Source organism: Tamandua tetradactyla, chromosome 4 (genome assembly GCF_023851605.1).
Source record: "Tamandua tetradactyla isolate mTamTet1 chromosome 4, mTamTet1.pri, whole genome shotgun sequence".
Lineage (NCBI taxonomy): Eukaryota > Metazoa > Chordata > Mammalia > Pilosa > Myrmecophagidae > Tamandua > Tamandua tetradactyla.
In genome coordinates this window covers 191,717,370-191,741,852 of record NC_135330.1, presented here as the reverse complement: position 1 = coordinate 191,741,852, position 24,483 = coordinate 191,717,370, and the positions used below count along the sequence as shown (strand labels likewise).

The 24,483-nt window shown below is 42.0% G+C and overlaps 1 long non-coding RNA gene across 2 annotated transcripts; it reads right to left on the bottom strand.

Moving 5' to 3' along the window:
• Positions 1-3,452: 3,452 nt before the first annotated feature.
• LOC143681667 (uncharacterized) lies at positions 3,453-24,113 on the bottom strand. 2 transcript variants are annotated; one of them, XR_013174768.1, is made up of 3 exons: positions 24,043-24,113; positions 14,037-14,081; positions 3,453-3,500 (listed from the first exon to the last, which is right to left on the bottom strand). It is a non-coding gene; the product is annotated as an uncharacterized LOC143681667 (long non-coding RNA). The 2 variants fall into 2 exon arrangements; XR_013174769.1 differs by lacking the exon at positions 3,453-3,500 and adding an exon at positions 4,598-4,655.
• Between the last annotated feature and the right edge of the window lie 370 nt (positions 24,114-24,483).

Below are 24,483 nucleotides of genomic sequence, written 5' to 3'. Positions count from 1 at the left end.
GGTTCGGGAAGGCCTTCTTATGCCTTCAAACAAAACACATTTTTTAATCTTAAAAAAGCCATCTTGGAGCAAAAAGACCCCAAAATAATGTTTTTTTTAACAAGTTAAATTATACATTGGGGGAAATCATTGAGGGTTAAGTTGGAAATGATAAGAAATGATGGTGCAAAATTCAGTAATTAGTCATTATCACATGCCCTATATTCATAAAATCTTTTTTTAAATGCAACGATATTGCTGCATAAACAGTTAATATACATCCCTTGACAAATAAATGTGAACTACATATCCCCATGAATAAATTGAAAGGCAAGGAAAATATGTTAAAATGAAAGAACTTCTTGGTTCTTAGAAAATTCATTAAATTCATTTCACCAGGTTCTTAAAGTGGCTAAGCTTGGAAAATCAGGTTCAAGAACATCTGTTGTGCAGAAGAATAATCTGTGATTCAAGGCAAAAGAATAACAAATGGGGATAAAATGTGACCACAGCTCATTTGGCTGGAACACAGGTTATTTCTGGTGCGGGTGGGGAAGGAGAGGGTTGTGCAATTCTACCTGCATCTTTAATTTACAGTGGTTTGGTTCCTGGCATAATCCATACACAGCAGTAAGGGATATGCTTAATTACTTAAGAGACACAGAGAATAGCAGCAAGATCTTTATTAATGGAGGCATTTCTGGCCTCCCCTGTGCTTCTCCCTTTGATAAGCTGATTATTGCTTTATTTGTTCCAGCCTTGACAGGACCACGGACAGCTCCATCATCACACACAATGCTTTCCCTGCCTTCCTGTTCTTTAGCGTGTACGGTTTTCAAGGGAAATAGACTGGAAAGATTAACCTCCACTTCACAGATGAGGAAATGGATTCTCATAAAAGTTAAGTGATATGTTCAAGGTCATATGCTTATAAGAAAAAAAGCAGTCTCTCAAGTAATATAAGGGAAAGATCACTTAGAGAACCTAAGTTTAAATCCATGTTCTACCTGTTACTCGACATTTGCGTGGCTTTGGTCTCCTCTTCCTGTAAAATGGGAGTTAAATGTCCTGTGTGGCAGTGAGGATCATGGATAAAGTATATGAAATGCCTAGCACAATTTGACAAAGAGTAAGGGCTCCATAAATGATAGCCAGTAATAATATCAATACTCAGTATCAATAATATCTATACTCAATGCTTACATGTATCGAGAAACAACTAGGTGCAAAATACCATCCAAAGTGCTGTTGAAAACCTAAAATGAATGAGACTGTTTAGTCTAGAAGGTTCAGGGTTCTACCCTACTGATTACAAGCTATCTAAGCCATATTTTTACCCATTGGGGCTAGGAGTTTCAAAAATAACTATACTATCCACTTTTTTTCTAATATCATAAGGTTTAAAAATTAGCAATACCATGTTTATGTAGTTTCCATAGTTGGGTGGTTTGAACTAAGATCTGTCAACCCAAGCAAACGGAAATCTTCTGTTCGATCTTAAAAGCTTGTCCTCTAGCCTTCTAGACTTGTTTAGCTCTAGACTTGTGCTCTCAATCAGTCTTTCCCTCCCTACATCTATCTTTCTCTTAGATAGCACCAAAAGCACTGATATCCATTCTCCCTTTTTCTCCATCCACCCCTCCACTTTAGGTAGGATGTCTACTGAGCACTTGCTATGTGCCAAATACCATGTAAGCAAGTCAAACATACTTCCTGGATTCATGAAACTACAATTAAAGGAGAAGACAGACATTAAATTAAGTGATTATAATAAAATGTTATCAGTTATAGAGATCTCCCTGTTTCAAAGAAGTGGAAAGTAACTCTAGCTTATAAAGAGCTTAAAGACTCACACTCAAGATGAAAAGTGACAGAAGAAATCATTATCATTACAATAGCATAGCTGTTACTTCTACAATGGATGCATAATGACAAAAGTCAGCATTTCAAACTTCATCAAATGAAATATATTAATTTTCTTAGTGCTGTCAACTTTTTCCTTCACTGGAAAAAGCATCAGAATGGAGTCTTTTGAATGTATCTAACACAAAAAAGGCAGAAACCTAGAAGTGCAGTAAAATATTCATCACAAAGCCCTCCACCGTGCCGATAATCACACTGGAATACGCACAAAGGAGTTTTAAGATTCAGATTATCGATAGTGCAGTCCGAAATGAGTGTTTGCAAGTTGTTGATTGTGCGATTAATGAGGATTCTGAACATGTACCTTTGTACGTGCTTTTCTGCTTCTGAGCCAAGTTACTCGATTTATTGCATAAATTTCACATCTAGAGCTTGCTATGCAAAGCATATCTAATATCTAAGGACTTGTGTGCAACTTTTCTACTTTAAATCACCTTGTGCACATTAATCAATACTCTCAGCCACTTGGTGAAAGAGGTGAATTCTATATCCCTATTTTCAGAGACTTGGGACTATGTGCACTTCACCTCTGGACACTGAGGGAATCAGTGATGGAACCTGGGGACTGAGTATGTGAAATACTTATCTTCAATTTTGATGAAGGTCTCTAGGCATGTCATGTCCTCCTTCACTCTCTAACTTCATTCTCTTTTCTCCTATTACTTCTCACCAGTCTTAGAGATCAGCACTTTGAGGACAAGATATGTTAGGGGAAAATCAGAGAAGAAAAATAAGTGAAATTGAAAAGCAAAAACATTTAATTTTGCCACTAATTCATACTGACTCCGTATTCTGGGATACAAAGCACTACAAATGTGCTGAAGGCATGATAGAAAACAGAAGAGAGTCATTTAACAGCTCGGGATGGGGGTGGAAATGTTTCTCAGGAGTAACGTTTCTTAAGGTGGGTTTGGAAAGGTAACTAGGAGTTAAGAAGGCAAAGGGTATGGAGATCAGAGGATGCCAGGCTGCAAGGAGTAGGGTTGGTTCTATGCCACAGGGTACAACCAGGTACAACATTTTACAAAAAAAAAAAGTTGTCTTTTGTGCAAAGACAACTCTGCAGGCACCTGGCTTGGTAAGTGGTGACTGGGCTGTATTTAAGCCCCAGCTCATGGATATAAGAGCCCTTGTATACTGTACAACTGGTACAACCACGGTTGTAGCCCTAAAGAAGAACTAGTCTGGATAATCCTTTGGGAGAGCACAAAGGGCCCAAGGAAAGGTGTTTAGGATGACTGGGTTAAAGAAGCATGTGAATAAGTGGCTGGAGATAAGATCAGAAGGGAATTCAGAGGGTAGTGTGGAAGGCCTCTTAAACAGGATGACTGAATCTGATATCTCTTCGGTCCCACCTCACATCTTCTTAGCCTACTCCTTACTCCACCCATCCCTGTAGCAACCTGCTTGACTCAGTTGTAGCTGATAGCACCTTGCCTCAGCTTCCACCAGTATCTGCCTTTTTCTGCCATGGGGCTTTTCTGGATGCCAGCACTGACCCACCTAACCTCATATCGGGGCAACCTGGAAGTTAACACTCCATGAGCCATCTTTGACCAGTGGGGAATGAGAGTCCGTGGGAAAGTTCTCCTTCCATTCTGTAGGTAGACAATACCAGTAGAGTCAATCCGCGGCTATACATCAGGATGACCAATCTGGTGCCACTTTATTTTGGCTTTCTTTCTTTCCCTGTTTCACTCTTCCCCAGTTCCCCACACCTCTCTCCAGAATCGCTTCCCCAAACAAACTACCTGCCCAGAATCCCTTGTCTTAGATTCTGCTTTCTAGATACAGGGTGGAGAGGGGATCCTTAGCTAAGACAGTGATCATATAACTTGGGGACATTTTTGAGAGTTGAGGGAGAAAGCCAGTAATAAATTGCCCTGGGACACTAGGTAGAATCCTGAGTTCTACCAAGCAAATTGAAACATATGGTCATTCTATTTTTGTTTCCCCTTAAAAAAAAAAATTAAAATAGGATTTACATACAGTAAAAATCACCCTTTGAAACTTGAAATTTTTTTAAAACTTTTTTTATTAATTAAAAAAAATTAACAAACATCTAGATATCATTCCATTCTACATATACAATCAGTAATTCTTAATATCATCACATAGTTACATATTCATCATTTCTTAGTACATTTGCATCGATTTAGAAAAAGAAATAAAAAGACAACAGAAAAAGAAATAAAATGATAATAGAGAAAAAACAGACTATACATACCATACCCCTTACCCCTCGCTTTCATTTACCACTATTTCAAACTGAATTTATTTTAACATTTGTTTCCCCTATTATTTATTTTTATTCCGTATGTTCTACTCTTCTGTTGATATAGTAGCTAAAAGGAGCATCAGACATAAGGTTTTCACATTCACAGAGTCTCATTGTGAAAGCTATATCATTGTTCAATCATCATCAAGAAACATGGCTACTGGAACACAGCACTACATTTTCAGGCAATTCCCTCCAGCCTCTCCACTACATCTTGAACAACAAGGTGATTTCTACTTAATGCGTAAGAATAACTTCCAGGATAACCTCTTGACTCTGTTTGGAATCTCTCAGCCATTGACACTGTCTCATTTCCCTCTTCCCCCTTTTGGTTAAGAAGTTTCTCTCAATCCCTTGATGTTAATTCTCAGCTCATTCTAGGATCTCTGTCCCACGTTGCCAGGAAGGTCCACACCCCTGGGAGTCATGTCCCACGCAGAGAGGGGGAGGGTGGTGAGATTGCTCGTCGTGTTGGCTGGAGAGAGAGGCCACATCTGAGCAACAAAAGAGGCTCTCTTGGGGGTGACTCTTAGGCCTAAATTTTAAGTAGACTTGGCCTATCCTTTGTGGGGTTAAGTTTCATGTGAACAAACCCCAAGACTGGGGGCTCAGCCTATAGCTTTGGTTGTCCACACTGCTTGTGAGAATATCAAGAATTCAACTTGGGGAAGTTGAATTTCTCCCCACTCTCACCATTCCCCGAAGGGGGCTTGCAAATACTTTTCCAGTCACTGATCAAATCATTCTGGAATTCATCGGGGGATCACTCTGGACAAACCAACAAAATCTCATGTGCTACCTGAGATTCCAACTACTTATGACATTCAATCAAACTATCTACATGAGTTATATTAGGAAATGCTCTAGCCAAAATCTAAATTTTGTAACAAATAAACATTTTTTGCTTTAGTCTCACACATAAGGTGATATTTTAAAGTATTAATTATCATCTATTTTCAGCACCCTGCAATAATGACATTCCTTTGTTCTTCCTCATGCCAAACATTTTTAAAATTTGTACATTGTACATTTCACTATTATTATACACTCTAGGCATTCCTAGATTATACCATCTCAATCTTTAACATTTATCTTTCTTTCTGATTTCATTTATGTCCCCAGCCCTCCTCCCTCTATCATTCTCACATGCAGCTTCATTCAGTGTTTTAACATAATTACATTACAGTTAGGTAGTATTGTATCCATTTCTGAGTTTTTGTATCCAGTCCTGTTGCACAGTCTGTATCCCTTCAGCTCCAATTACCCAATATCTTACCCTATTTCTATCTCCTGATGGTCTCTGTTACCAACGACATATTCCAAGTTTATTCACTAATGTCAGTTCATATCAGTGAGACCATACAGTATTTGTCATTTAGTTTTTGGCTAGTCTCACTCAGCATAATGTTCTCAAGGTCCATCCATGTTGTTACATACTTCATAAGTTTATTCTGTCTTAGAGCTGCATAATATTCCATTGTATGTATATACCACAGTTTGTTTAGCCACTCGTCTGTTGATGGACATTTTGGCTGTTTCCATCTCCTTGCAATTGTAAATAATGCTGCTATAAACATTGGTGTGCAAATGTCCATTTGTGTCTTTGCCCTTAAGTCCTCTGAGTAGATACCTAGCAATGGTATTGCTGGGTCATATGGCAATTCTATATTCAGCTTTTTGAGGAACTGCCAAACTGCCTTCCACAGTGGTTGCACCATTTGACATTCCCACCAACAGTGGATAAGTGTGCCTCTTTCTCCACATCCTCTCCAGCACTTGTCATTTTCTGTTTTGTTGATAATGGCCATTCTGGTGGGTGTGAGATGATATCTCATTGTAGTTTTGATTTGCATTTCTCTAATGGCCAGGGACATTGAGCATCTCTTCATGTGCCTTTTGACCATTTGTATTTCCTCTTCTGAGAAGTGTCTGTTCAAGTCTTTTTCCCATTTTGTAATTGCGTTGGCTGTCTTTTTGTTGTTGAGTTGAATAATCTCTTTATAAATTCTGGATACTAGACCTCTATCTGATATGTCATTTCCAAATATTGTTTCCCATTGCATAGGCTGTCTTTTTACTTTCTTGATGAAGTTCTTTGATGCACAAAAGTGTTTGATTTTGAGGAGCTCCCATTTATTTCTTTCTTTCTTCAGTGCTCTTGCTTTAGGTTTAAGGTCCATAAAACTCCTCCAATTATAAGATTCATAAGATATCTCCTTACATTTTCCTCTAACTGTTTTATGGTCTTAGACCTGATGTTTAGATCTTTGATCCATTTTCAGTTAACTTTTATATAGGGTGTGAGATATGGGTCCTCTTTCATTCTTTTGCATGTGAATATCCAGTTCTCTAGGCACCATTTATTGAAGAGACTGTTCTGTCCCAAATGAGTTCGCTTGACTGCCTTATCAAAGATCAAATGTCTATAGATGAGAGGGTCTATATCTGAGCACTCTATTCGATTCCATTGGTCAATACATCTATCTTTATGCCAGTACCATTCTGTTTTGACCACTGTGGCTTCATAGTATGCCTTAGAGTCAGGCAACGTGAGACCTGCAGCTTCGTTTTTTTTCCTCAAGATGCTTTTAGCAATTCGGGGCACCCTGCCCTTCCAGATAAATTTGCTTATTGATATTTCTATTTCTGAAAAATAGGTTGTTGGGATTTTGATTGGTATTGTGTTGAATCTGTAAATCAATTTAGGTAGAATTGACATCTTAACTATATTTAGTCTTCCAATTCATGAACATGGTATGCCCTTCCATCTATTTAGGTCTTCTGTGATTTCTTTTAACAGTTTCTTGTAGTTTCTTTGCATAGGTCTTTTGTCTCTTTAGTTAAATTTATTCCTAAGTATTTTATTCTTTTAGTTGCAATTGTAAATGGAATTCGTTTCTTGATTTCCCCCTCAGCTTGTTCATTACTAGTGTATAGAAACACTACAGATTTTTGAATGTTGATCTTGTAACCTGCCACTTTGCTGTACTTCTTTATTAGCTCTAGTAGTTTTGCTGTGGGTTTTTCAGGGTTTTCAACGTATAGTATCATATCATCTGCAAACAGTGATAGTTTTACTTCTTCCTTTCCAATTTTGATGCCTTGTATTTCATTTTCTTGTCTAATTGCTCTGGCTAGAACTTCCAACATGATGTTGAATAACAGTGGTGACAGTGGACATCCTTGTCTTGTTCTTGATCTTAGGGGGAAAGTTTTCAATTTTTCCCCATTGAGGATGATATTAGCTGTGGGTTTTTCATATATTCCCTCTATCATTTTAAGGAAGTTCCCTTGTATTCCTATCCTTTGAAGTGTTTTCAACAGGAAAGGATGTTGAATCTTGTCAAATGCCTTCTCTGCATCAATTGAGATGATCATGTGATTTTTCTGCTTTGATTTGTTGATATGGTGTATTACATTAATTGATTTTCTTATGTTGAACCGTCCTTGCATACCTGGGATGAATCCTACTTGGTCATGATGTATAATTCTTTTAATGTGTTGCTGGATTCGATTTGCTAGAATTTTGTTGAGGATTTTTGCATTAGTGATTGGTCTGTAGTGTTCTTTTTTGTGTAATATCTTTGCCTGGTTTTGGTATGAGGGTGATGTTGGCTTCATAGAATGAATTCGGTAGCTTTCCCTCCACTTCAATTTTTTTGAAGAGTTTGAGCAGGGTTGGTACTAATTCTTTCTGGAATGTTTGGTAGAATTCACATGTGAAGCCGTCTGGTCCTGGACTTTTATTTTTGGGAAGCTTTTGAATGACTGATTCAATTTCTTTACCTGTGATTGGTTTGTTGAGGTCATCTATTTCTTCTTGTGTCAAAGTTGGTTATTCATGCCTTTCTAGGAACTTGTCCATTTTATCTACATTGTTGTATTTATTAGCGTAAAGTTGTTCATAGTATCCTGTTATTACCTCCTTTATTTCTGTGAGGTCAGTGGTTATGTCTTCTCTTCCATTTCTGATCTTATTTATTTGCATCCTCTCTCTTCTTCTTTTTGTCAATCTTGCTAAGGGCCCATCAATCTTGTTGATTTTCTCATAGAACCAACTTCTTGTCTTATTGATTTTCTCTATTGTTTTCATGTTTTCAATTTCATTTATTTCTGCTCTAATCTTTGTTATTTCTTTCCTTTTGCTTGCTTTGGGGTTAGTTTGCTGTTCTTTCTCCAGTTCTTCCAAGTGGACAGTTAATTCCCGAATTTTTGCCCTTTCTTCTTTTTTGATATAGGCATTTAGGGCAATAAATTTCCCTCTTAGCACTACCTTTGCTGTGTCCCATAAGTTTTGATATGTTGTGTTTTCATTTTCATTCACCTCGAGATATTTACTGATTTCTCTTGTAATTTCTTCCTTGACCCACTGGTTATTCAAGAGTGTGTTGTTGAGCCTCCACGTATTTGTGAATTTTCTGGCACTCTGCCTATTATTGATTTCCAACTTCATTCCTTTATGATCTGAGAAAGTGTTGTGTATGATTTCAATCTTTTTAAATTTGTTCAGACTTGCTTTGTGACCCAGCATATGGTCTATCTTTGAGAATGATCCATGAGCACTTGAGAAAAAGGTGTATCCTGCTGTTGTGAGATGTAATGTCCTATAAATGTCTGTTAAGTCTAGCTCATTTATTGTAATATTCAAATTCTCTGTTTCTTTATTGATCCTCTGTCTAGATGTTCTGTCCATTGATGAGAGTGGGAAATTGAAGTCTCCAACTATTATGGTAGATGTGTCTATTTCCCTTTTCAGTATTCACAGTGTTTGCCTCACGTATTTTGGGGCATTCTTGTTCGATGCATAAATATTTATGATCGTTATGTCTTCTTGTTGAATTGTTCCTTTTATTAGTAGATAGTATCCTTCTTTGTCTCTTTTAACTGTTTTACATTTGAAGTCTAATTTGTTGGATATTAGTATAACTACTCTTGCTCTTTTCTGGTTGTTATTTGCATGAAATATCTTTTCCCAACCTTTCACTTTCAACCTATGTTTATCTTTGGGTCTAAGATGTGTTTCCTGTAGACAGCATATAGAAGGATCCTTTTTTTCAATCCATTCCACCAGTCTATGTCTTTTGACTGGGCATTCAGTCCATTAACATTTAGTGTTATTACTGTTTGGGTAATACTTTCCTCTACCATTTTGCCTTTTGTATTTTATATATCATATCTAATTTTCCTTCTTTCTACACTCTTCTCCACACCTCTCTCTTCTGTTTTCGTATCTGACTCTAGTGCTCCCTTTAGTATTTCTTGCAGAGCTGGTCTCTTGGTCACAAATTCTCTCAGTGACTTTTTGTGTGAAAATGTTTTAATTTCTCCCTCATTTTTGAAGGACAATTTTGCTGGATATAGACTTCTTGGTTGGCAGTTTTTCTGTTTTAGTAATTTAAATATATCCTCCCACTGTCTTCTCGCCTCCATGGTTTCTGCTGAGAAATCTACACAGTCTTATTGGGTTTCCCTTGTATATGATGGATTGCTTTTCTCTTGCTGCTTTCAAGATCCTCTCTTTCTCTTTGACCTCTGACATTCTGACTAGTAAGTGTCTTGGAGAACGTCTATTTGGATCTATTCTCTTTGGGGTACGCTGCACTTCTTGGATCTGTAATTTTAGGTCTTTCATAAGAGTTGGGAAATTTTCAGTGATAATTTCTTCCATTAGTTTTTCTTCTCCTTTTCCCTTCTCTTCTCCTTCTGGGCCACCCACAACACATATATTTGTGTGCTTCATATTATCATTCAATTCCCTGAGCCCCTGCTCAAATTTTTCCATTCTTTTCCCTGTAGTTTCTGTTTCTTTTTGGATTTCAGATGTTCCATCCTCCAGTTCACTAATCCTAACCTCTGTCTCTTGAAATCTACCATTGTAGGTTTCCATTGTTTTTTTCATCTCTTCTACTGTATCTTTCATTCCCATAAGTTCTGTGATTTGTTTTTTCAGACTTTCCATTTCTTCTTTTTGTTCATTCCTTGCCTTCTTCATGTCCTCCCTCAATTCACTGATTTGGTTTTTGATGAGGTTTTCCATTTCTGTTCGTATATTCTGAATTAGTTGTTTCAGCTCCTGTATCTCATTTGAACTATTGGTTTGTTCCTTTGACTGGGCCATATCTTCAATTTTCCTGGTGTGATTTGTTATTTTTTGCTGGCGTCTAGACATTTAATTACCTTAATTAGTTTATTCTGGAGATTGCTTTCACTTATCTTACCTAGGGTTTTCTTGCTAGATGAGTTTGTTGTCTATCTTTTCTTTGACCTTCAGTTCAGCTTTTTCTGGGCCTCTAGCTTAAGTTTTGATTAACAGAGGGTAATTTTTCAGTTCTTGTTTTCTTGTTTCTTGTCCTGCTTGTAAGGTGCCTTTTCCCTCCCCACCCTTAGGAGGATCTACATAGGTATTACAGACTACAGCCGGGTTTTCCAGACTAAACTGGCCTCCTATCAGGGGGAAGGAGTCACCTGCGTCAGTTTTCCCTGAGGGTGAGACCCAGCAGGTTGAAAGACTTTCCTGTGAAGTCTCTGGGCTCTGTTCTTATCCTGCCCAGTATGTGGTGCTTGTCTGTCTGTGGGTCCCACCAGCAAAAGATGTTGTGGCTCCTTTAACTTTGGAAGGCTCTCCCTGCTGGGGGTGTGGTGGAGACAGAGGAGAGGTTCTAGGCTGGTTTTAATGGCTTCAAATTGCCAAGCCCTGGGATCTGAATTCCTTGAGAGAGGGATTCCACCTAAGTTGGGCTTCACCCCTCCCCTGGGGAAGGCACACATGGGAGATAGCCCTGAAAGCAAGTCTGTTTCTGCCTATTCCTGGGGCAGCTGCAGCCTGAGTAGTCCCACCGCTGAATCCAGAGGCAGCCAAACCCCCGTAGAAATAGCCACAAAAGCCTGTTTCATCCCCTTTCCTCTTTTGCAGTTAGCCCAATAAGCGACCTCCGCCTTGACCAGTTTCGCCTGAGCTGGGGGCCTATTTTTAGTAGTCAGAATTTGTTTATTAATGCCACAATTGGTGTTTGGTTGGACTCAGTCCCTGCTACTGTTAGAGTCTCTTTCCTTTACCTCCGGGAAACCGCCTGTGGGGGAGGGGCGCCAGCTGCCGTGGCTTGGGGAACTCACAGTTCCGGAGACTCGCAGCGGGTCTAGCTGGTCCATACTGGGGTACGCTGCGTGTCCGGTCACTATCGTGGCTCCAGGAGCTGTTCTGTACTGTTTCTGGTTATTTAGTAGTTGTTCTGGAGGACGAACTAAAACTCTCACATTGCTAAGCCGCCATCTTGACCCCTCCTCTCCGAAACTTGAAATTTTATGTTTATTATTGATCTTCCCATTCATTCATTCCAAATTAAGATCAATGTTAAGATTTTAACATTAATATAATTAAGATATACTTTTGGGATCTTCATTTCTCAGTGAATATTTGAAGTATTTTATGATTGACCTAAGTCTTTCTAATTATGTTCAGAGCTTAATAAAAAATAGAGACAGACTAATTTACCAGCAGAAATGAAGTATTAAAGGAAAAATGGCCCACTTTACTCCATATAATAAGTTCATCATTTTTCAAGAATGTATTAGAATTTTCAGCAATAAATGTTATTTCATATGTATTCACATGGACCAATTGACTGCACAGGCTTTAACTTCACTGCTTATTCTTTGTTCCCAATTCCACATCCAACATTTTGAAGAACAGTTCAGGAACTGGCATCTGTGTCCTAGATATTTTCAATTATAGGTTATTTGGCTAAAGTATAAGTTCTTTGTCAAATTGTGTGCTAAAGTGTTCTTGGTATTCTCTCCTACTGTTTCCAGTATATTTCGCTTCAGAATATTATGCACAGGCTAAGTGAAGCCTTCACCAAGTTTATTCCACTGAACTTTTTCTCCAGCAGGACTTCTCTTATATTTCACCACGCTCTGCGTTCCTTCAAGTTTTAGGAGTTACCTCTACTCAACGGTTTCTCGTGCACACCGAGAATGGAGCTCTGATGAATGTTCATCAACAGTGATTGCAGACCTAGGGTTTCCGTCCAGTGGGTGGTCTCCGGTGGCTTAAAAGTTGAGAACTTTTGCCGAAGGTTCTATTACACCTCATAGGATTTCTCCCTTATGTGAGTTCTCAGGTGGGTTAAACAATGAGCGTTCTGCCTGAAAGCTCTGCCACATTTCTTGGGTTTCTCTCCCACGTCATCCCTCTCAGGAGGAAGTTTAGAGCAGTGCATGGTCTTTCCCACACAGCTGACATTAACATGATTTTTCTGCAGGGTGGATTCACTTGTGTTGTCGGAAGGAGGAACGACTGAAAGCACCTCCGCACCGAGTTCAAACATCAGGTATCCCCCCAGTGTGAGTTCCCTGGTGCACGTGAAGGTGAGACCTGCAGTGGAAGGCTCTTCCACATTTGTTGCATCTACAGGGTTTATTTCCAATGTGAACTATCTCATATCATTTAAATTTAGAGCATTGATTAGGAGTTTTTCCTCACAGATGACATTCATGGGGTCTCTCTCCAGTGTGGATTTTCTCATGTCATTTGAAGGAATAATTATCCCCAAAATCTTGGTGTGTGTTAAGATGAGAGCTGCAGCTGAAGGCTTTTCCATATCCATTGCATTTTTAGGGTTTCTCTACAGTGGGAGTCCACTGACGTCTATGAACATGTGCACTCTGATGAATGTGTTTTCCACATTCATTATATTTACAGGGCTTCTCTCCTAGCCGAGTTAAATCCTATCAAATTGTTATTGAGCTGTGAGTAACAACTTCCTTATACATACGACATTCAAATGGATCCTTTCTAGTGTGAAATCTTTCCATTGCAGGACATTAGATGGGTCCTTCCTACAGACAGCCGGTGAGGAAACTATCTCTTGACTTTTTAAGGCCACCTTCACTCCCTGCTTTTTGGTCTTGGGGAAATCTTATTCCTTCTTTCCACACCGAGAATCACATTTTGTTCCAATCACACCACAACTTTCTCCAATCAAGAGCGTACATCTCATTCACAGAATTGATACCCTGTGGAGACCACAAGAATACTTGTTCTCCAGGGTCACACCTCTGTACAACTTGTTCTGAGATGTCAATAGTTACATCCTCCAAGGTCATTGAATCCCATGGTTGCACTGTCAACATTCAAAAAAATGATCATGGTGATGAATACACAACTATGTGATGATATTGTGGGCCATTGATTGTATACTATGTCAAGAATGTCTGTATGTCAAGGTTTGTATGTCAAGAATATTTGTACGTTTGCTTGTTGTTTATAATAAAAATATTTAAAAAAAGAACTCAGCCACCATTTTCCTCTGGCTTTTTTTCCTCCCAGTCCAAACAGAGCTCAGCAGTGGTGCTGACAAGTTGGCTTCGAAACCGTGAAGGTTATAAAGAACCAAGAAATGCCGAGACACTGGATGACTAGATCACAGAGCAAGCCCCCTGCCCACCTTGGTCAGACATTCCTGGAATACATCTGGCGGTGCCTGCTCTTTCTCCTCCCCATCCTCCTTGGTCCCAGGCCACGCCCTGGCCTTAGCCTCCTCTAGGGTTAGCCACCTGCCCACCACCAGGCTCCTTGGGCAAGGCTTGTTTTAAGCTCACTCTTTTCAGTGCACAGTTTTGTGAGCTTTGACAAATCGATACAGCTGTGGAACCACTGCCATAGCCATCTTCCAAAAATATTCTCCCACGCTCTTTTGTAGTCAAACCCTCCCCAACCCCAGCCCTGGGCAATTAACGCTGTTTTCTGTCCTTATGGTTTTCCCTTTGCAAGAATATCATAAAATGAAATCATAAAGTAAGTGTTCTAAAATCTGATTTAGGGGGTGCAAGGAGAGTTCAATGGTAGAATTCTCACCTGCCATACAGGAGACCCAGGTTCAATTCCCAGTCCATGCACTTCCTAAAAAACAAACAAACAAGCAAAAACAAATAAAAAGCCAACCAACCAAAACAAAAAAATTCAACAAATGGTGCTGCAATAACGGGATACTCATGTGCAAAAATAATGAATATGACCCCACCATACAGCATACAAAAAAAAATCCGATTTAGCCTAACACATTTAAGGTTCATACTTGTCATTACATATATCAGGAATTGGTTTCCTTTTTTCACTTAGTAGTATTCCATTTCCTGGATTTCCCAGGAAATCCAGCTAAGGGACATTTGGGTTTCCCCCAGACTTTGGCAATTATGAAGAAAGTCTCTATAAACATTTGTACACAGACTTTTGCGTGAATGTAGGTTTTTAATTTTTTTGAGTATATACCTAGAAACAGGACTGTTGGATCCTATGGTAGGCGTCTGTTGAATTTATAAGAAACTGCCAAACTCTTTTTGAAAGTGGCTATAACATTTTTTCCTTTTTTTTTTGGCATGGACAGGCACTGGGAATTGAACCCGGGTCTCTGGCATGGCAGGCGGGAACTCTGCCACTGAACACAGTCGCACCACCTGGCTATACCATTTTGCATGAGAGTTCTGGTTACTCTACAAACTTGCCAGAGTTTTCTATTAATCTGTTTGGTTGGAAGAGTTTGAACTCAGTCCTGAGAACAAACAGGAAACTGCTGAAGGACTTTAAGTAGGGTGATGGCATGAGTAGGTTTGTGTTTCAGGGAAATTATCTTCTCATCACAGAGACCGGGTAGGACGCTACTGGTGTTCAGGAAATAAATTATGAGTGTCTGGCAGGAAAGGGAGAAATTTCAAACATATTGAGGAAATAGAATAAACCAGACTTCATCTCCTGAGATGAAAAAGGTGAAGCAGTCAGATTGAAAAAAATAAAAACAGTTATTTTCTCAATATAATAATAACTAAAACAAGGGGACTACCTGGCAGTTCTGCTAATTTTTTGAGGCTGAATTAGTTGTGTGGATGCACGATAAAGTAAGAATAAAGGGATGAAAGTTTGTTAGTGAACACATTTTCCAGACACTGAAACCTTTCCCTTCGAAAGTATCTAATCATTTTGAAAGGATGGGTTTTTAAACTCTATCCACAAATGTCAATATAATGAGCATATTTTGATCCTTTGTTGATAACCTCAAGCCTTGTTAGGAAAGAGAAGGTCCCTTTAGTTTCAGGTTGTTCCCCCAACAGGACTGTGAGGACAGAGGGATCTACTCTTCCTGAAGCGGTCCCTGGATGCTTGTGAGGTCTTGGTCTGTTTTTAGGGTGTGGGCTCTTCCCTCTTTGCGGCTGCCATTTATTTCTGCTCCAGAAGTCTCCTGTCTTCTTCCCAGACATGGCTTCAGATGGGCATGAGTTAGAAACCAGATGGTAAAGTTTGTTGAAATTCTGTCCGAAGAAGGAGTAAGTGAGCCCTGCCTAAGGTCCTAAAGATCAAAGTATACGGATTTTAGGGCATAGAGTCGGTGACATCTATTTTAATTCCTCAGAGGACATTTTAACTTCATCACAGATAGGTGAGATTGCATCTAAATGGCTTACAGATAAGAGAGATGTGGGGTTTGGGTATTTTTTCTTTTTCCAAGATGATGGAAAATCCTCCATAGGTGTGGAGTGATTTCCCAGGGGTCTGGAATACGAGGTTCACTTACATTTTTACCTGTGTTCCATCTACCTCATCAGAGTCTGTTACTTTCTCAGCTCTGTTCAGGCTGCCCCAGGGAGCTCCTGCCAGCGATGCCCCCCCCCCCCAACCTGACATTATGCTGAAGTTGTAACTTCCATGGGCGACAGATGCAATTTATCTTCCTGCATCTCTGTAAAGATCCAAAAAGATACACTAATTTGTTGAAATTCATTCAGAACCATCGCACAAATCAAGGCCCATATACTGGAGAGGCAAGTTTTTAAAATGTCAAAATAAAAATCTCAAGGACCAAAATTGAATTGAGCAAGTTGAGCTAAGAGACAGAAGCCACAGGCACTAGTTCTGGTTGATTTCTGGCTCCCCCGGGGGCTGGAGGGCATGCTAGCACCCAAGGGGGCACTGCTCAGTCCCTAAATGAAGAGATGAACCCCAGTTGCTTACTTCTGAGGAAAGCTGCCAGAGGAAACCTGGATACTTGTTACCTCTGGCCTGTTCAGTGGCCCAGCTCATTTTATGCATCCCTAAATGTCCTAGTTTCCCACGGCTGCGATGACAAACATGAGAGCGACAAGGATTTATGTGATGGAATAACAAGCATTTATTGCCTCACGGTTTAGGAAGCCAGAAGCGTGATGTCCAGGCATAAGCAGGGCCCTGCTCTCTCCCGGAAGTCCGTGATGTTGGGGTGCCAGTTCTCCCCCATCCTCGGGGTCGCCTGGCTCGCTCTCTCTCCTCAGGTCCGCCCTTCCGCTTTCCTCCGACTCCGGGATCCCTCCCGTGTGTCCGTCTTCTACTCCTGGCTTCCGGTTTCTTCTCCCTATGAGGCCTCCAGTGATAGGGATCGAGGCCCACCCTCATTCAATTGGACCACACCGTAACTAAAAACAGCGCCTTCAAGAGGCCCTGGAGACAACAAGTTCACCCCCACAGGATGTGATGTCTAAATCGGGGAACATCATTCCATTTGCCCCAGCACATATTCAAAGGCGAACCCCAGCTCTTGCTCTTTGCAGGCACTGTTTTTCCTTGGTACGATCGTATTGCAGAACCAGTCAGCCCTGCCGGCTAAAGGGAGAAACCAGCACACCCTCTGCACCCGCCCCCCCCCCCCCACGCCCTCATGGACCACAGCTGCTCTCCATCAGGCTTTTACCAGATGCGGATGTAACATTTGGGAGCTGCCATTTGGCCTATGATGTATTTAACTCATGTTATGGCAAGAGGTGTTACAATAGAATATCTTAAATGTTACTGTAGACTTCTATGGCTCCCATTTCCCATCATTTTTCTGGGAAGGGGGTTTATGTGAGCCTCTCGGTCCTGATCTGTGATCCTTACAAACTCTTAATCTGAGCTCTTTCAGCCTTGCTTTTTAAGTAGCAGGGACTCGTCTAGTGCAATCAGATGCAACCTTATTTGGCATCCGAACATCTCCTGGGTGGTTGGTGCCACCTGAGTAAAAAGCCCGCTCTAAGCAAGGCTGCAGGCTAAGGAATGCACTTGAAGGAGACGGATAAAAAAATGATGTTCGAATAAAAAAAGCTTAGAGTTACAATTTCCTTTACTTTCAAGGGGTTCTAGTGATTTAAGCACCTGTGTCCAGGAAGGAGAGAATTAGACAGCATTGTAACCTCACCTCTCGTTGCTGTGATTTACCTGCCGTCCCTCTTCCCTCCGCCTCCCACTAATGGTTCTGGGCTATTGTTGCAAGGGAGAAAGGAGAGGCTGAGACCTGAAGGGGAAAAGGCATATTGTTGGTAGCATGAAGTAGAGAAAAATCTGCTCACTCCTCCACCATTTCATCCCGCAGCTGAAAAACAGCTACTGTTCTTTTAATTTAACTCTAACCTCCTTGGAAAGGGAGAGAAAAACATTCCACACAGCAAGGCTGCTCTTAGCATTTGGCATTCGAAGCAGAGATAGGAAAACAGAGAGGGAAATCATGTGGGGAAATTTTCCTCGATTTTTCCCTTTCCAATCCTAGGATCAGAGAACTCATAAGTAAACAAGGAAATGGGAAAAAAACAAAAAACCCTGCAATACACTGTACTGCTAGATGTATGGCCAAAGACATTCTCCAAAGCACAGCTGTTTTGAGGGGGTGATACATCGAAACAGAAATATAGCCAGAAAGAGAATATCAGAAATACTACCTGCCTGACATCCCTCTGCTGGTGGGACATAAATCACCTACAATATACCATCTGGTAAGGTATGAGGGTAGCTTTGAGCAAATACACTTACTATCATTTACATTTTAATTATTATATTTTATGGGACTATTACATTTTATTGAAATACAAATTTGTTTACAAAAATTTCTCTTTGCCATATGGTTCCATAATTGGACTGGCTCATGAGCATCTTCATGTAGTCAGGATGAAAAATAGCGATGTTTTATGTTAATATGCCATCCCAGAATAATGCTGCCACAGTTAAAACCCATAGAGGCCCAGTCACAGCCTTGAGCACCTGCTTTGAGGACTTAAAACATCATTTGAAAATCTCTCCTCAAAAGGCTTGTCCTTCACTATTGCTCTTAAACCATGTCTGAGGGATGTGTATTGATCTTAAAATGGACAAAAATATAGCAGCGTCACTCCTCACATCTGGGGAGGGAAGAGCCATCTCTTCCGAGGGACACATGGCAAGGGCGCATTTTATTTTGCTGTCATGCAGAAAACAATTCAGCTTTCTTCTGAAATGGCACATCTCCTGGCGTCATACAAGGATCCTCCTTTCCTTTGGGAGGAGGAAGCTTTTTAGTAAGTGCAGTGCTCCATCTTTTCATTTGGACATTCCTGGTGCTCTTCAGAATCAGTCTGAAGACCCAAGGGGTTTGGAGAGGTCAACAGTTTGGGGTGTCCCACCCCCCACACACACACTTCTTATTTCACCCGTCACAATCTGGTGCTGTGAGAACAGGGAAGGGGGAAGGCGTACTGACAGTTTTCACAGTTTCCCAATGTTAACGGGGACAGGGAAGGTTCCAGCGCAGACTGGGGAGTGATTAAGCTGGAAAACCAAGCTCAGAACATACATCGGAGGCTTCCCTTTGATGTGAACCAGAACTGGGCCGGAATTGCCATTTCCCGTTGCCTTCCCAGGGTAAACGCAAACTGGTCCCAGTAGCAGGAAACACCTGGGCCCTTTGGTAAGCCATGGGCAAGGGTCCAAGTGGGTGGTGGGTTGGAGGGAGCCATGGTTGGCCAAGGACCAGGGAGTGGAAGGCAAGAAGGGAAGCGAATACTGGCTGTGGGCGGCGGCTCTGGGGTCAGGTCTGTGCCGCAGGAACGGCTCATGCGCTGGGCGGGGGGCAGCCCAGCAGGAGCTGTGGGGATGCAGCTAGGGTCCTGGCTGCCCTCTTCATAGCATTCATTTATGACAGCGATGACAGCAACAACAATCACAGACGACAAAGATGGCAGAAGCAACAAAAGGCATCTTTAGCATTCTGTGAAACAGTCACATCACATAACCTCATTGTGAAGAAGACAGATCCGGTAGTTACGCCGATTTCACAAATGAAGAAATCAAAGCTTGGAAAGTTTACACGATTCTTTCCTAATCATGCAGCAATAAGGTCAGGATTCAAATTGTTCAGGTTATTTAACTCTAAATCCTACGTTCTTGACCACAGCAAGTTGTCTTCCTATAATCACTCAATTTCTTCCTGGAAAAACCTAATATGAGAACAGAGGGCTGGCCTTTAAGAAATGTCTAGTCAGAAAGCTGAACCGTGTGTGCAGCCTTCCGAGGGCAGGGTTTTCAGTGTAAGGTCGCACATCTCACAGCCTTCTGTTTATACTTTTTTATTTGACATGTTCAACGTTGCCTGGAAACAACTCACAGAAGAAATGAAAAACTAATATCACATTTTTTAAGATCCAAAATTTAATTGAATTTATTACTCCAGTGGGAATTCTTATTTTAAAATTCTATTCTTTTCAGAAAGATAGCTTCCCTTCACTTTAATGAATAAACTTCATTTGAAATTGCTTTGTAAATGAACAGGTGCCTCAAAAATCTTATCATTATCAATAGAGCTTTCCATTAATCACTATTTATCCTTCTATCTTTAATTGCAAGGATACCATCCATTCATCTATCCAGTCATCCATCCTTCCATCCATTCATCCATCACTCCATCCTCCCATCCATCCTTCCTTCCATCCATCCTTCCTTCCATCCATCCATCATTCCATCCATCCATCACTCCATCCTCTCATCCATCCTTCCTTCCATCCATCCATCATTCCATCCTTCCATTCATCCATCCATTCACCCACCCTTCCATCCATCCATCCATCCATCCATCCTTCCATTCTTTCATCTTCCCATCTACCCACCAACCCATCCAGCCAGCTTGTAAATAAATAAATATTTGCTGTGTTCCACATGAGCATATTAGCCTGTTCAAACCACTTAATTGATCTGTATTTCCACTGCAGTTCCTATTTCTGCCGCACCCTTTCACCAGGGACAGCTTGTAGCTAAGCTCTTTTCTACTTTGAGTCTTGCTGGTTTATTTGTTGCAGGTGTTCATATGACTCCCATCACCAGTGACCTGCAGCGAATTTCCAGGGTAAATTCTCAGGAGTGTATCATGCTAAGATAGACAACAACACGCTGAGTGGCCTCCCAGCTTGATGGCCTGTTCCCACCCTGCCCTTCTTCACCCTTCTGTCCACCTGGCAGAAGGAATCACCCTCCACCAGCAGTAACTGGCGAGGCTATTTATTTTTTAGGTCCCTAGATAGTGCACAGCTGCCCCTCACAGTAATTTGTAGTTTGTTGCATCAGGCTTTATAATGTTTCATTACTTTGCCATCTCATGTATTCTTCCTCCCCAGGCATACTTTCTGCTTTAATAATAGCCAGCTTCCTATATCCTTAATAGCTTCCATTTAGCATATACCTAAAGGTAACTAACACTGTGTTAGATGATTTACATTATTTCTAGGTCTTACTGCAGCTAAGGAAATGGCACAGCAAGAATTTTAATCAATCCTTAACAGGGCCTTCTGTTCTCACTTACCTCTAAGATATTAATTTCCATCTTTGAATATCCTAAAATTCTCAAACCAAATTTTCATGGCACTGCTCAAACTTCATTTCTCCCTTGAAAACTTCCTTCAAGCCCCAACATCAACTTATGATGCATAAAATGGCCTAGAATCAGGACTTTTTAAAAAAAGATTATCTATGTTAATCTCTTCTCTGGACAGATGAGAGAATTTAAGCCTCAAAAATTAAGTTACTTGTCCAAGTCCCACCAGTTATTCAGTAACTGAACCGGCACTAGAAGGTGCTGCTTCTAACCCTGCCCCCTGAACCAGCAACACTCCCTGGGCACAAACAGCCGGCAAGGGCAGGCTCACTAAACCTACAAGTCTGCCCCATTCCCTTGATTGCTTGGCATTATTTATGTGTGATTTCCAAACAGTGCAAGCTGGTTGTGATAATACTGCCTAAACATGATTTTCTGCCCAGCTGCCATCTGGCTGACCTTTCTGCAGTTTGGCTTTGCCAGATTCTGGGAAACATCAGAAGAGAAATTAGCAATGAAGGTGATTTTCTTAAAGGCTAAACCTTAATTTTAGTTTCCAAATCACTTATTTTATTTTAGCTTTGAAATTTTTCCAGATTTTCCTTATTTGTGAATTTTTAACCATTTTCAAAACTACGTAAGGGGCCAGGAAAACTGGTGTTAGAATTAATCTGCAGAGCAACTCATAGAAATAATCACCGGAATCTGTACAGATGCGTACAGACTATGCCCTAAACAGATATTTCCCCCTCTTCTCTGTAATTTAAGGTTGCATGGCTTAATAGTAAACAACCCACAGCTGCAGAAAGGAAGTTGAAGACAGACTGTAATTTTGCATCAAACACAATTCCAAAGAGGTCTGTAATTTGTGATAAGGGTATTGTGATTGTTTCTTTCCTTATATATCGCCTTCCCTTTAACACATATCCTTATGAAGGATCCCATGTTTTGAAGAATTAGCACCTGCAGTTAAAGAACCAAGGAAGAATTTTAAATTTGCCCCCAGGAACTCAATTTTTCCTTTTCCTTCCAGTGCAACTGAAAGAGGCTCTAACCGATGCTCCTGGGATGGCCTTAAATTAACTCAAGGTGAAAAGGAGATATTTTTGATGGCTTCTTTTTATCCAAAAAGCTGTTCGTATAATCGTCCCTGTGTTTCATCAGAAGTAAAATCCAATTGCGTGTGCAGAGAAGCAGCTTGAAATGTATCAGGGCATGGAAGAATTGACATTCTTGAAACACCCAAATGAAGCAATTTTATGGCCTAGAGTTTCTAATAGAAAAAACGCCAACAGTTAAGGAGGTTTCAAAATGTTGCTCTCCTTCAAATTCCAGGGTTACGCTCCACCGAGGCCGCGGGAGATGACTCGGTTAGATGGCCTGGCTTCGGCAGCTGCGGCGTGGGCAGCTAATGGTGCGGGATCGCTGCAGTGGCGCTGCACAGCCCAGCCCCCCCGCCCGGGCGCTGCACAGCCCAGCCCCCCCGCCCCGGCGCTGCACAGCCCAGCACCCCCCCCCCACCCGCCCGGGCGCTGCACAGCCCTATCCCCCGCCCCGCCCGGCGCCGGGAACCGGCATTTCCGTGGAGCCTCAGAGGCTCCGGCCGCTGCCCAGGATGCTTAGGAGACCGCACGGCCCCCTGCGTCAGGGGTGAACAGTGCTCCCTCTCCTCCTTTCGGGCCCGTGATCCTGCAGCCAAGATGAAGGAGCTGCAGTTTCTCTCCTAAGTCCTCGGGTTTCTGACTTATCCTTATAAGGGGGGGAAATTCTCAAAACGACGAGGCAATGGAGTGGCCCCGGCAGGGCCAGCTCAGGGAGAGCCAGAGAGAGCAGAAGGGGTTGAGTCTCTGGCCTCCGCCGGAGCGCATGTAAATAAAGCAGTGAGCTGCGGTGGGGAACAGAGGAAGAAGCTGAGGGGAAGGAGCAGAATGGCAGGAGAGGGGCCTGTGAAAGCTCCTGCTGCAGATGGGGCAGCTGCCTTTCAACCCGAGGACGTTTTCCTGGCTGCGGACCTTCCGAAAGAACATCAAATCACTCCGGAGACTGCGCGGAGCCAGTGAGCTGCTTTCCTTCATCCTCAAAGCTCTGGACGAGATAGATCTTGATATTTAAACTCCTTGTCATTTTTTTTTTCTTTTTCTAAAGGCTGGGGCGGGGGGGACGACGGCTGCGGGGGGACCGGTTTTGGCCAAAATGATATGAAATTTTCCAGACTGTGGTGTCCAGTGCAGTGTTTAGGTTTAAAAAGCTAAATGCTATTTAAAAGAAGAAGAAGGGAAAAAACACTCCATAGTCAGGTCTTTCAGCCAGGAACCAACAAACCTGGTTTTAGGCAAATGCACCAGGTAGAATTTCCCACTGCGCGGGCTCTGCTGGGGAGCCTGAAGAGGGGACAGCTGCTCCTGCAGCCAGAGCCCCAGGCCCGCCAGCTCCTGGGGCCCTGTCTGCCCGCGCCCTGACCCTTTCTCACAAGCTTTGAACTCACATTAAAGGAGGAAGGGCATCCAGCTTCATTTTAAAAGGAACGTTCTAGAAAAATGGGTTCACTTTATCTTCCACTTAAAAGTGGCACCTTAAGCACACACTTTTTCATCTCCTTTTTCTCCCCAAGCCCCACTAAGATGAGAATGAAGGAAAAGAATTATTTTAAAAAATATTAATAACCCCAAAAGGAAAGCGCCCGGTCTAGGAGGGAAGGTTTTTAACCTTACTTTGCAGCTCAGAGCAGGGGGAGGAGGCGAGAATGAGCGGGCAGAAGCAGTGAAGGCGCATTAGGGCAGGCCGGAGGGGGATCCTGACCGAAGTCTGTGTGTCACTGCCCCAGTGTGAGCCCAAGAAAGATGCTGGTGACTGCCTGGAGTGGAGGGGGGAAAGGGAACTGGGGGGAGTTAGTGAGTTAGTCCCCGCAGGGCATTCAGGACCGGATGGCTCAGAGGAAACCAGTGCAGGGCAGCCCTGTCCGCCCAGCCCTAGAGCCTCTCCTCCGAAATCCTCCCGCACTGCTGTGGGCGGCCGGGGTGGGCGTGACGGAGCTCCCAGAGCTGGGGAACCAGGCCCCGGAGGGTCTCACCAGGCAGTCGGCAGACTTTCACTTAGCAACCCCCTCCTTCTCAGGCCGCAGGAGGTGCCCGGCTGCGCAGCTGGGGGAGGGGAGCTAGAACCTCACCCTCATCAGGCACCCCCACCCCCTACCCCCTCTCCTGTCGCCTTTAGCCCCAGACCCCAAACCTGCTTTGCATTCAGGGGTACCTGAGAAAGGGTCCTCCAGTTCTGAACCTTTTCTGGGTTCTACAGCAGGAGTCATCTTGATACTGGCCTTCCTCCTCCTTCCTCCTTCTCTTCCTCTTCCTCTCTGTTCCCCCCCCCATTCTTGTCCTTCCTCATTTGCAAATAAACAGCTCCTTACATATATTAAAAAATCCAAACAACCTAGAAAGACGTACTCTGAGAATTCTTGCCCTGCTTCTGTCCCCTCCTGCTTTATTCCCCTTTGCCCCCCCACAGGAAACCATTTTCCTGGTCCCTTGCCTCTCAGCTTATCCTGTTCCCTTCAGCCAACTTTATTTTTAAAAAACATTTTTTATTATGAAATGTATATACCAAAAGCAATAATTTTCAACGCACATTGTATCAGGTAGTTATAGAACAGTTTCAGAGTTTAGTTACTGTTCCACGATTTTAGATTTTTGT